We start from the raw sequence: 13470 nt of genomic DNA on the forward strand, positions 1-13470 counted from the left end.
AGCTTTCTAGCCTTCCGTCTTACTGATGTCACTTATTGAGGATTTTTGTGTTTATGTTCATGAAATATAGTTCATGATAGATGTGTACATGAGAGAAATATGGTCTGGAGTTTTATTTGCTTGTAATATCTAGAAGTTTGATATTGGGGTAATGCTTGTCTCATAGAATGAGTTAGAAAGTGCTTCCTATCCTTCCTTTTTCTGGAAAAGAAAATAGAGAATTGGTATTATTTCTTTCATAAATGTTTGGTAGACTTTATCAGTTAAATAACCTGAGAATGGAGCTTTTCCTTCTTGTAGTATTATTAATTATTTATTCAATATCTTTAATAGTAGGGAACTATTCAGGTTATGTATTTCTCCTTGCTTTCTTTGTTTTTCTTTTTTTTTTTGTCTTTCTTTGTCCATTTCATCTAATTTATCAAACTTGAAGCATAAAATTATTAGTGACATTCAAGTGTTAACTTTTAATGTCGATGGGATCAATAGTAATGGCCCCTTTTCCAATTTTGGTAATTGTTGGTAATTTGCATCTTCTTTCTTTTCTTGTTTAGGTTTGCTAGAGTTCTATCAATTTCACAGATCTTTTTAAAGGAATAACTTTTGGTTTAATTTATTTTCTATATCATTATCTTGTTTTCAATATGATTGATTTCTTTACTAACTTTTTTTTTTTTTACTTTTCTTTCTATATAGGTTTAAGTTGTTTTAGGCTTAAATTGTTCTTTTTTCTCCTTTTAAAATTTAGTGGGTTTTTTTCTAGTAATGATTTAATGTTATAACTATACCCTAAGCATTGCTTTTACTGAATCCAACACATTTTTGATAATTATATTTTTATTTCTAAGAGTTCAGTAATTTGTTTTTATCACTTGAGACATTTTCTCAGATATATTCATTATGTATTTAGACAAGTATTAACTATTCCTACGTGCTTGGAGATTTTCCTGATATGTTCTAATTATTAATTTCTAGTGTAATTTGATTGTGGTCAGAGAGCATACTTTTGAATAATTTCTAATATTTTTCATTTGTTAAGTTTTGCTTTACGGCCTAAGATAGTGTCTATATTGATGAAATCTCATGCACCTGTGAAAGTATTTGTTCTTGCTGAGTGATCTGTAAATATCAATGAGATTTTGTTCAGTTTGCCTATAATCTTGCTAATTTTGGCTAGTGTTTTATCAATTACTGAGAACTTTCAAAGTTTCCAATGATAATTTTGGATTTGTCTATTTCTCCTTTGATCTATCAGTTTTTCTACATGTGTTTTGCAGCTGTTGGTTTGTGCATACACATTTAATTCTGTTTTATCTTCTTGATGAGCTGACGCCTTTCTCATTTGTAATCTCTCTCTTTGCCCTGATAATTATTTTTCTGCTCTTTAGTCTACTTTGATATTAATATAGCCATTCTGCTTCTATATTAATTTTTATGTTTTCTTTTACTCTTTTATCCTTAACCAACTTATATAATTATTTTTGACTTGAGTTTATGGTAGACATTGTACAGTTGAATCATGTTTTTCCATCTAGTCTGCTAATGTATGTCTTTTATTTCATGAGTTTGGACCATTTCATGAAATTATTTATGTTTAAAAATTGATGTCATTGTATTTTTTTATCAGTTTGTTCCTCTGTGTATTGCCTCCCCTTTTTTTTATCTTCTTGTGTATTATATAAACATTTTTAGTATTCCTTTATTTTAATCTATAGTGTTTTTGAGATGTGTCTCTATATATTTTTTTAATTAGTTGCATCAGGGCATACAATATACATATAAAGAAGTCTACTATTATCAATATTTAATCTCTTTAAGTGCAATACGTATGTCTTAATACCAGTTAGGTTCTTTTACTCCTCAACTCCAATTGTGAGATAATAGTCTTAAGTACTGTCAGAAAAATAATGTCCCAGTATTACTTTCACAGTTCTGAGCAATTTGGCTTCTTGACCAAAGGAAACTGGTATACTAGATAATGTCTCCTTTTCTACAGACTCATTTGATCCTCATATTCCAAGGCTGTTAGAATTTTAACCATGATCTCTCATTCAAAAAGTAATAAACTTATTTATACTGGAGTCAAATACTTGCTCTCCAGGGAAGGGGCTTTCTTCTATATCCACTCCAGATAATTTGCTTATATTTCAACATGGGATAAAACCTAGAGACATAAAGTCAGTGGGATATATCACAAATATTGTAAAGGACTAGGAATCAATGGTTTCTGTCCTGAGAGGGTATCACCTGTATCACTCCTGTATAAACTCCTAGTTTTATAATTTCATAGTTCTTCTTCTATGGCATAAGATATCCACTTTGTACATGAATTCTGACCATCTAGTAGCTCTCATCACATTGCCTCATTAGAGGTAAGAATTGGGCATGTTGAACTGTTGTGGTTATTGCTGTAAGTAATAATCCCTCCGAGCTCTGCTCCAGAAACTTCATAACTGCATTTGAGAAAATATAAAAACATTCAATATTAAAATCTTATCAAAAATTAACTCTAAAAAGTAATGTCCCATTATTATTGGCAAGTATATCAGATAATGTTATTATTTTTTGCTTTTGACAGTAAAACACAATTTTAGAAACAGAAAATGAGAGTAGTCGTGCACTGTATTTACGCATACATTTACCATTTTTTTTGCTCTCTTTTCATTCTTATGATTCAAACTTTCTTCCCCTATTATTTCCTTTCTGTCTGAAGTACTTCATTTAGTCATGTTGCAGCATACCTGCTTTGACAAATTCTCTTAAGTTTTGCGTAGAGTGGAATGTCTTTATTTCCCTTTAATTCCTGAAATATATTGTTCCTGGATGTAGAATTCAATGTTGACAAATATTATTTTTCAGCCCTGAAAAATGATGTACCAGTTTCTTCTTAATTCCACGGTTTCTAATGAGAAATCTAATATCATTCAAATTGTTATTTCCTAAGTAATATTTCATTTCTCTGTAGCTGCTTTCAAGACATGTTTTTCTTTAGTTTTCAGAAGTTTGACCATGAAGTGTATGTGCATAATTTTCTTTGTGTTTCTTTTTTTGGAATGTACTCAGGTTCTTGCATACACAAGTTTATGTCTTTTGCCAAACAGGAGAAAAGTTCAGCTTTATATTTTCAAACATTTTTTCACCTATTCATTCTCTTCTTCTGAAACTCTATTGACAGAGATGTTAGTTCTTTTATAATTGTCCCACAGGTCTCACACACTCATTTTTAGTTTTGTCTGTTTATTTTTTCTCTGTCATTTAGTTTGGATGATTTTAATTGATCTATCTTCAAATTCAGTGACTCTTTCTTCTGTCCTTTCCATTTTGCCATTGAGACCATTTAGCACATATTTTTGTTTGTTTATTGGAATTATTAACTCTCAATTTATCATTTAATTCTTTGTATCTTTGATATTGCTGCTGAGATTTTTTTTCATTTTTTTCAAGAGTGTTTGTATTTCTTAGAACATTGTTATGATGGTTGTTTTAAAATTCTTGTTCAATAATTCCTATATTTGGTTCATATCAGTGTTGGTGTCTTTGATTTATTTTATCTTTCTAATTGAAATTATCCTATTTCTGGTATGAAAAAAAATTTTGGACTGTATCCTGGATATTTTGAATATTATGCTTTAAGATTCTGGTTCCTATTTCAAACTTTCACTTTATCAGGAGCCAGTCTATTCAAGATGCTGTTAAAATGTCAATTTAGATTCTAAAGCCTCTGCAGCTCTCTGTCCTTGTGAGTTAATCAGTTGACAGAGTGCCATGCCATAGTCTCTTCAGTTCTGGGTTGAAATTGGGAAAAGCAACACTTTGTTATTACATCATGAGGAAGATGGACACGGTTTTCCCCACTGACTTAGCTTGGATCTAGTGCCTGCCTCATTACTGCAGAAAGTTTGTAGTCAGCAATTCTTGAATTGTAACTTCACAGGAAAAAAAAAATGTCTATTACAATAATTTTCTTCCATATCCCCCTCTCTTCTCATCTATTCATATTCCAAGTACATGTGTATTAGACCACTTGATACTTTCCTCTGGTCATTGAAACTGTTTATTTTTTTATCATTTTTTATCCTCTTTATCCTGAGATTGAATAATATCTATTAAAGTTTCAATAAAATTTTCTCCCTGATTTTCTAATGTTCCTGATGCTATATTGACACTTCTATAAATATGTTTATGTAAGCATCATATGTATAGCTTAATTTAAAGTTATTCATAATTTTGAAATGTCTTTCCATAGATAGGTTTTTCACTGTGAGTCATTTACTCCATCCTCAATTTTTTAACTTTTTTAAGTATTGACTAAATTAGCTATCAAATCTCATATTCCATTTGATAATGAAAAAGATAGAAAATGTGTAGTTAACTTAGTGGGTAATTGAATGAAGATGCTTCATTTTGAGGAAGGTTAAAGGTTAATCATCTCTGTTTTAATAATGCAGATTTCTTTACCCTATATTCTGATTCAGGGAGTGATGGTGGGAGAACACCAAATAATAAAGACTTCCAAATTTAAATAACCTGTGTCAGGCTCTATCTAGGTTATGCTTTAAACCTGAAGTTAAAATTTCCTTCTAGTTTTGAAATATGAAAACCCCTCTTTCAGTTTACCTAGGCAGTCTCAAGAACCTTATTAGATACAGGAGAAATCCAGATTTTCTAGTCTGAAACTGGAGTTCATGACTCAAATTTATGTCTATTTCATGCCATATCAGGTAAGCAAACATCAAGTACTGTAAGAGACCAAATGATACATGCCACTTCTCCCCCTATTTCCTCTGACAAAAAAGAAAGGTGACATGACAGATCTCTACCATGAACCTGAAGTCAAATGATAGAATCACATTAACAGAAACAATTAAGATGTTAGGGTTACATACTTTTTATTTTTTCCTTTGGTAGAATGGCAGTGGGAGTTTGAACTCCTGTGTGCGGTGGTGCTGGAATCATACTGTTGCAGGGAATCATATTTTGTCCATGAAAGAAAGATATAACCATTTCAATCTTCACATAAAAAGCAAGATTAATTCTATATAAATTAAATACATATAAATTTTAGGATATAATCTGTTAAGCCTATATGCACATTTAAGTGAATATTTATTTTATTCTGAGTTATAAAAAGACATTTTAACTTTAGGAGCTCAGTAGAAAGAGCACAGAAGTCTAATACATTGGATAGTAAAAATAACATTATCACATTTATTTAGTGTAATATCTACATTTTTAGCCATGACAAAAATTTAAAAAACAGAGACAGGGTCAAAATCACATTAGTAGCTTGAGGCAGAATTAAGATGTACACTTTGACTAGTCATCATGTTTCTAAGTATCCCTTGAATTGTATCAATTTATTAGTAGGAATTAGCAGTTTGAAGACCAGTTACGTTGGCTCTCTGCTCCCCATTAGGAAATAACCTTGCCATAGCTTTTCAAGTGTGAAGACTTTAGAAACAGGAGCAGTACTGTAGGCCAAGTTGCAGAAAGTCTTAACCAAGTGTATTGGCTGAACTGCAGCCAGGAACCTTTATGGAAGCTTTGCTTGTACAATATTAGATACTTATCTAATGAAATTAAATTTCATATGGAAGATATAGATGTTGTTTAAAAAATCCATGTTATTAATTATTTAGTGAGTAGTAGAGTGGTAAAATATATGTCTAATATGTTGGATATGTTTATCATCAAGTAACCCTGGTAAATTAATTTTTAGAATTCACAAAAATTGATCTTTATATATATAACATATATATATATTATAACATATATATATATATATATATATATATATATATATATATAATAAAATGTTGAGTATCATAGGACATAAGTACCAACCTGATAGGAAATGAGCAGACCTAAATTTTAAGACAGAGACAAAGTTTCCAGTAACCCGCTTCCTGAAAAGGAAAGGAAATGCCTCATCTTGTGTTTATTTTTCTTATTGTTGCTTTTGCTTTTATTGTTGTCTGCTGATTTGTTTTAATTTCTGAGGTTCTAAAACAAATATTTTGTAAGGCAACATATTCCATGTAACAGTTCCAGCAGAATCGATGCTCATATTTCTTTTCGTGTATGTAAACATGTATATACGTCATAAACATAAATATACATGTATGTGTTGACCCTGCCATTTGCCCCACTCTGTATAGATATCAAAGATTAATATTTATCTAATAATTCAATAACCATAGTGACATAGAAGACAGTCAACGTCCCAGAACTGGGATTGATCACACCCATGTTTGAAAAGTGATGTATAATCATCTGTTCAGAGTGGCATTGACTTTTATAGATTTCCTTTAAAAATTTCTAAAGAAATATAGTCCCCACTTGAATGCAGATACTCCAGAATACTTTATCTGTGAGTTCACAAACTTTCATGTCCAGTCATGTTGTCCATAGCAACACTGGATTTTATAGATGTCTTTTAAACACTACCAATGTCAGATTATTCCCATATGAGTGGACTTGATCCCAAAATGTACTTTTGATATAATGCAAATTTGTTTTATTTGTCTGTAAAAGAGTGTTTTTTTTTTTTTTTGGCTTGTTTCAGCCAAATTGAATTTCTACAGAGGTGATTTCTTTGAATAATTGAAAGGAATTGTCTCATCTTTAGACTTAGATTCCTACTGAATTAGTTGGAGCTTTGAAGATTTGTGTTTTTTGCATTTCTTTTCTGTACTAAATACTCACTTGTGATGTTATTCATTTCAGAAATCCTTCCCACCTGCAGCTGAGAAAAAATGTGTGCAGCTGCTTGATAACCTACCAGTAAAGGAAATAAGAATCCTCTCTCCCACCGAAAAACAAACAAACAAATATATATTTACACATTCAGAAATCAGTAAGAAGAAAGTATTTTTATAGAGGTCTGACAAAATTAAATTCATTATAATTACATATAGCTGTATATACACAAATGCAAATTTGACCTAAACTTTGATACTCTGAGGTCCAAGCATGTGTAGACAAATCTAGAGTATAAATTGTGTTTGTTCATCTGGACCCTTCATCTGGTTCATGAACGAAAAGGATCATCTTGTAAACAATTCATTTCAAGACAAAACAAGATGGGTGATAATATTTTCATCAAGGATAATATAACTGCATGGCAGAAGAGGCTTATTTTTAAATGGTGTCTATTATTCTTTTTGCCTTTAGTTTTGCCCTATGTAGATTGATTCCTGCATCCTAGGATGATAGGATTGCAATTAATGAGTAAGAAAAAACATAAAAGATTGGTTCAACAAAAATTACAATGAACTTTAGGGCACAATTGTCAAGCACCATTGTGGTGGACCAGACTTTGGTAGAATCAGACATGTGCCACGTTTTTCAGGCTTTAGGAGAAATGCTGTCAGCACAGATGTCTTACTAGTAATTTAGTCATCAGTGATACTGGCATAAATAAAAGTTCCAGTAGCATCATAGTACAGGCAATGCCTTTGGCAGTCGTTAACATCTTAGATATTACTCCAGCATAGAGGGAAAAAAAAGGAAGAGTAGATAAGAAATTTCATAGTTGCTATATGCAAGCCAAGAAGACTGATGACTATTTGATGCAGCACATGTAAAACAGCCTCTGAAATGTCTTCAGCTTATCAAGGATGTGTTTGGGCTGAAGTAACAATAAACAAATGTGGCCTAAGTCAGCAGAATATTTTTTGTGACTGATGTTCATAGCTGTTCTAAATATTTTATAGGCCGATGACTCTCAGGTCTCATTTTAAATTTCCCTGCATTATCTACTGTATTTTCCTGGGAGCCTAACAAGTCACAGCTGTAAGTGGAATGTTATTGGTATCAGTAATCATCTCTGTGTTAGATGTGTATCTATGTGTATATAATTCTAAAGGTACAGTTTCTATTAAATATTAACTACTATTTGAAGAAAACATGCCAATGATAATTCATCTCACAAAGAGCAGCATGAATTTTAAAATAGAATAACAGGTACCAAGTTTAAAACTAAAGGAGAATATTTTGTTTATTATTTTATCTGGACTGAGAAAGCCAATATCCCCTATAAAATTATTTTATCTTAACTGTAATACATTTCAAAATTACCCAACTTAAATTAATATTTTTAAAATTTATAGGAAAATCACAGAGAAAGATACATTTCTAGATATTTGTGCTAAATTAGTTTACTCCAAAGGAGACATCAATGATAGTATTTTTAAAATTATTGCTATAGATTAGAGCAAATACAATGGTTATTAAACTACATTAAAAATGAAGTCAGTAAAAATCTGAACAAATATATATCTATTCTTACATCATCAATAAATCTTTATTTTTGAGTTTTATCTGATATTTCAAAAGTATAGTATACTATTCATAACTGAAAATAATATGTGAGAGTATGTTTGATATGAGGAAATATTTATTAAATAATTATTTCTCTAAACATTGGTATTTTATATCTATAGGACTAAAATATGTTTAAGTGTGATATAATAAATAATTTATATAGCAGTAATAAGAAATTTAATTAAAATCCCTAGCTAATACTAGTTCAGCAAGTCAAGAATAAGATCCACAGAGCTTCTATTAACATATAATCAAATAGTACATCAAAAAATAAAAGAAAAGTAAGTCTTAAAATCATGTTCAAATAAAAATATTTTGCATGAATCTATTTAATTTCTCTAAAATCATAATTTATCTCTTCATGATATTCCCAAATAACAGCAAATTTCAGCTTTTTATTATAATATTTTACTGTGTATAATGGTAAGCTAATGTCTAAATTTTAAAAAGTATTTTAAGACATAAAATATCATAATACTGTAAATGAACAGTGTTACCTATATGTGTTTCACAAGTGTTGATGTATGTGGAGGGGGCCATGGGCGTGGATGGGAGTTTAGATTTTCTTCTCTCACAATCATCCTGTATATGACAACCTCCATCTGAATCCCTAGTCTCTTCATTTCAGAACTAGGTCTTAATTCCCTGAACATGGGTCTCCCTGAGAATTTTACATATGTATCCTCAAACTGGCAGGTAGCCTGGCCCTCCAGATGACCCTAGTATCACAGTTGGAAGCACAGTGGATGCCTCAGTCCTAACAGTGGTCTTGGCTCTTGAACTTAAATTCTCCAAAATCAAGGATTTATGCTAAAGAGCAGAACCAAACAAGAGACCAGCAAAGATACCTTCAGACAAAAATGTTTTAATTATTTGTTGGGTCTTTTTATGTTTACCCTGGAGTCTAACAGGATAACTACTTCTGGAACAGTTTCAGCCATGTCTTTGATCTTACCCATGGTAATTTTCATCTTGCTTTGAAGTGTGGTTGGCTGCTTTTTATTTAACTTTTAAATTTTATTGTTTATTTATGAATACTACATTTAAGATTAAAAGTTGGCGTTCGAACTTATGAAATCACAGTATTGACATGATCAGAGACATAGCAAGATAAAATTTTATTTTGTATCTCTGGCAGCATTTATGATGAAAACAATTTGTATTTTCAAGTATTAACAAAATGAGGGAACAGATAATACATAGGAACAAGGAGCTCTGAGAAGAAAAATAAAATATGTCTCAACTGTGAAGGACCATGGCAGAGATAAAAATGAAAATGATAAGCATAGATTGAATAGGAAAGAATAAAAGAAAATAGAAAGGTTATGCCATAAGAGAAATTCCTTTCCTTAAAAATAATGGTTTTCAGCCGAAAGCAAGGACAAGAGATATTGAGAACTCTGGCAAAGTCAGTAATGCAATTAGGAGCTGCCTGTCTCTAAGCAGTCATATGCCTGGTCTGAGAAATTAGGCACCCACAACAGACCACGGACTTGGTGTTTCTTTAAATTAATGATCTTTAAAAAACAAAGATCTCTGTAACATTTATTTAGTGAGGGAAGGGAGAACTTGAGAAATTTTTCTCTACAAAGCACAGATAACATTGTGTAAAACAAGAAACTAATTACATTATTGAAATGTAACATTAAATATTACCTTATTTTGGATTATCTTGGTATCATGGATTTTTTAAATAGACAATTCTCAATTCCCAGAAAGGCACATGAAAAGTTTTAGCAGATAATAAACTAAATCACATACTGCATGTAAACAATAATGGATTTACTACTTACAAACTCCATAATCCTGATCTCTTATGTGGGAATGGTAGAGTTTTTATAATTATTAAGGGACATGAAATTGCTTAAAGCTATACTGGATAATTGCTAATTATAAATAAATGTTAATTATCATTAAATGTAATTTTCATGTGCCATCTAACTTGTTTATGGTGAAGTGGCCTTTTTATCACCTAACTACTCAAACAAGAAACTCATATGAGTTTCTGCTTTGGAATTTAGACCTTTCAAAGGAAGGGGATTTGTTAATGTTTCACTAGTTAAATAAGGAATGAGTGTGGATGTCTGAGTCTGCCTAATAATTACATCAATACAGAGAAAACTGACTGAGTGATGGGAAAAGACAGACGTATTGGCAAAATCAGTTGAATCATAAGGTAGTTATATTCTTACTTTTATGTGTGCCAATGAATCCAAACTTGTTTGTTTAAGTCAGATTTAGTTGATTTTTTAATCACCTGGAACTGAGATTCTTTAATTTCAGTATTCCTGAAAAATGCAAGAGGTACTCTGTAGGAGTATTTAATTGTATAACTATGTTTGAGCCATCAAAGGACCTCCCAAAACACCAGGAAATAGTTTTGCAATCAATGAATGATCAAATGAATAAAGAGACACAAACAAAAATAACATAAACCAACCTTGATTTTGAAATATCAAGTTCCCTAAACTGGATGAAGGATAGATAGTATCTTTCTCTATTATTATAACAATGTGAACACACAATTTTCTCAAAATAAAATAATAATAACTTCACGTCTCCTAAGCATAGTGTACATACTTACCAAAAACTACTTCTACAAATGTTTCCACTCCAAATATGTAATGCATAATCACCAAGTCAAATCATGCTACGTTAACTTTTATATACAAATAAATCCCTTGAAAAATAAATTATAAATAATTTGTTTCAGAGTTGTAACAGATTTATTTTCTTATGGAAATCATGGTGTGAAGGAAACACTACCTATCACAAGAGAAAGAAGTACAATCTCTGGACAGAATACATGGACTACACAAGTATAATGGGATGGAAGTCATGTTTGGCTGCTATATTAAAAAAAAAATGTCCATTCCAAGTTCCCCTTTCACATGGAAAAAGGACTGGAGGACTGTTTATGCAAAATTTAGAAATTAAATCTCTAATCTTTATTAATCTTGAGGCAGAAGATAATTTGATAGAGAAAAAATTATAACGTGAGATCTAAAATGCCATACTTCCCACTTGGAACAGCAATGTAATATATTTTATATTCATGATTTTCAAAGAAAAATCTCTATGTGCCATCTTGAAAATGGTGATGCAAACATAAGTACCTGCTCATTATCTTCCCGAATTCTTCTCAAATTGATCCTTTTTTGATAGAGCTATAGCAAACTCAATTCATTTTTATATTGAAAGTTTATACAAAGTATCATAAAATATGTCTTACAGAGAATTAAAACAATGAGAAATATTTCATTGTACTGAGTGTAGTGTCTGATATATAGTAACAGAGGCTACAGTCTGCAGATAAATTGGTATATAAGAAAAAGATAATGAAATTTAAGACTTTTTGATTAAAATAACTCATTCTCTGAAGTTAGAGGGCTTATAAGGAAATATAGATTTAATTCTAACATAAAAAAAGGAAGAAGGAAGTATGATGGCACAATGCGGCAAAGAGTAGTTTGATAAAAAAGAATGTTATTCCCAAAACTTGGGCATATTTATTTTAAATTGAGAAATTGTTCACATATAATAATATTCAAAATGTGTTTTGACAAATGGATAAAGTTCTATAATTGACTCTACATCAGGATACAGAATTAATGCATCATCCCATTAAGTTCCCACATGGCTCTGGCAATAACTGATCTATGTTTTTGCCTTTTCCCTAGAGTTTTGCCTTTTCAAGAATGTCTTATAAATTGAATCATACAAAGCGTAGCCTTTGGTTTCTGACTTCTGTCATGGATCATGATATCTTTGAGATTCATGCCTGTATAAGTAGTTTGTTTCTTTTTATTGCTGATTAGTATTCATTGTATGAGTATACCACAATTTATCAAATTATATTGATGAATGTTTCCAAATTTTGCCTAACATGCCTAAGATACTATGAACATTCAGGTATAAGTATTGGCCTTAAAATATGATTTAATTTCCCTTAATTAAATGCCTAGAAGTAGAATGGCTAGGTTATATGGTAGGTGTATGTTCAAATACTAAGTAAATGGCCCATGTATTTTGCATGGTGGTTGTGGTATTTTTTTACATCCTCACCAGCAGTGTGTAAGAATTTCAATTTCTTCATATTATCACTCATACTTTATATGTTCAGTCATTTGAATTATAGTCATTCTAATAGTTGTCTAATGCTAACTTGGGGTTTTTATTAGCATCTGTCCTTCAAGCATTGCTTATTTTTAAATAGGATTATTTTATTGTTACTGAATTTTGTATTTTTATTTTCCTTTTTTTTTATTCTAGAGATGCATCCTTTATTAAATATTTGCTTTGTAAATTTCTCTCCCAGTCTGTGGCTTGTCTTTTCATTATGTAATAGTGTCTTTTGAAGACATAATGTTTTAAATTATAATCAAGCCATTTCTTTCTTTTATAAGTCATTCTTTTAATATCATATTGAAGAAATTATTGCTTTACACAATGTAACAGTGATTTTTTTATGTCTTTTTCTAGAAAGTTTTTGGGTATAGGTATCACATTTAAGTCTGTGAATCATTTTGGGTCAATTTTTGCATATGGTGCTGAATATGGATCAAAATTCATTTTTATGCCCATAGATCTAATTGTTCCATTACCATTTGTTGAAAAGATTATCCTTCCATGACTGAAGTGCCTTTGCATCATTTTTTGACATCAAAACTTATTTATCCACATATATGTGAGAATATTTCAGGATGCTCTAGTCTGTTCCATGTATTTATTTGTCTTCTTGATATTAATTCTACATTGTTTTGATTAATGCCTTAGAATCAGAAAGTAATGAGCCTTCCAACTTTTTTTAAAATAAATTTATTTATTTTATTTATTTATTTTTGGCTGCTTTGGTTCTTCGTTGCTGTGCATGGCTTTCTCTAGTTGTAGCCAGCGGGGACTACTCTTCCATGTGGTGCGTGGGCTTCTCATTGCGGTGGCTTCTCTTGTTGCAGAGCATGGGCTCTAGGCATGCGGGCTCAGTAGTTGTGGCTCATGGGCTTAGTTGCTCTGTGGCACGTGGGATCTTCCCTGGCCAGGGCTCGAACCCGTGTCCCCTGCATTGGCAGGCAGATTCTTAACCACTGCACCACCAGGGAAGTCCCTCCAACTTTTTTTTTTAAGCTGGTTTGACTATTCTAAGTC

Source organism: Tursiops truncatus, chromosome 4, assembly GCF_011762595.2.
Source record: "Tursiops truncatus isolate mTurTru1 chromosome 4, mTurTru1.mat.Y, whole genome shotgun sequence".
Lineage (NCBI taxonomy): Eukaryota > Metazoa > Chordata > Mammalia > Artiodactyla > Delphinidae > Tursiops > Tursiops truncatus.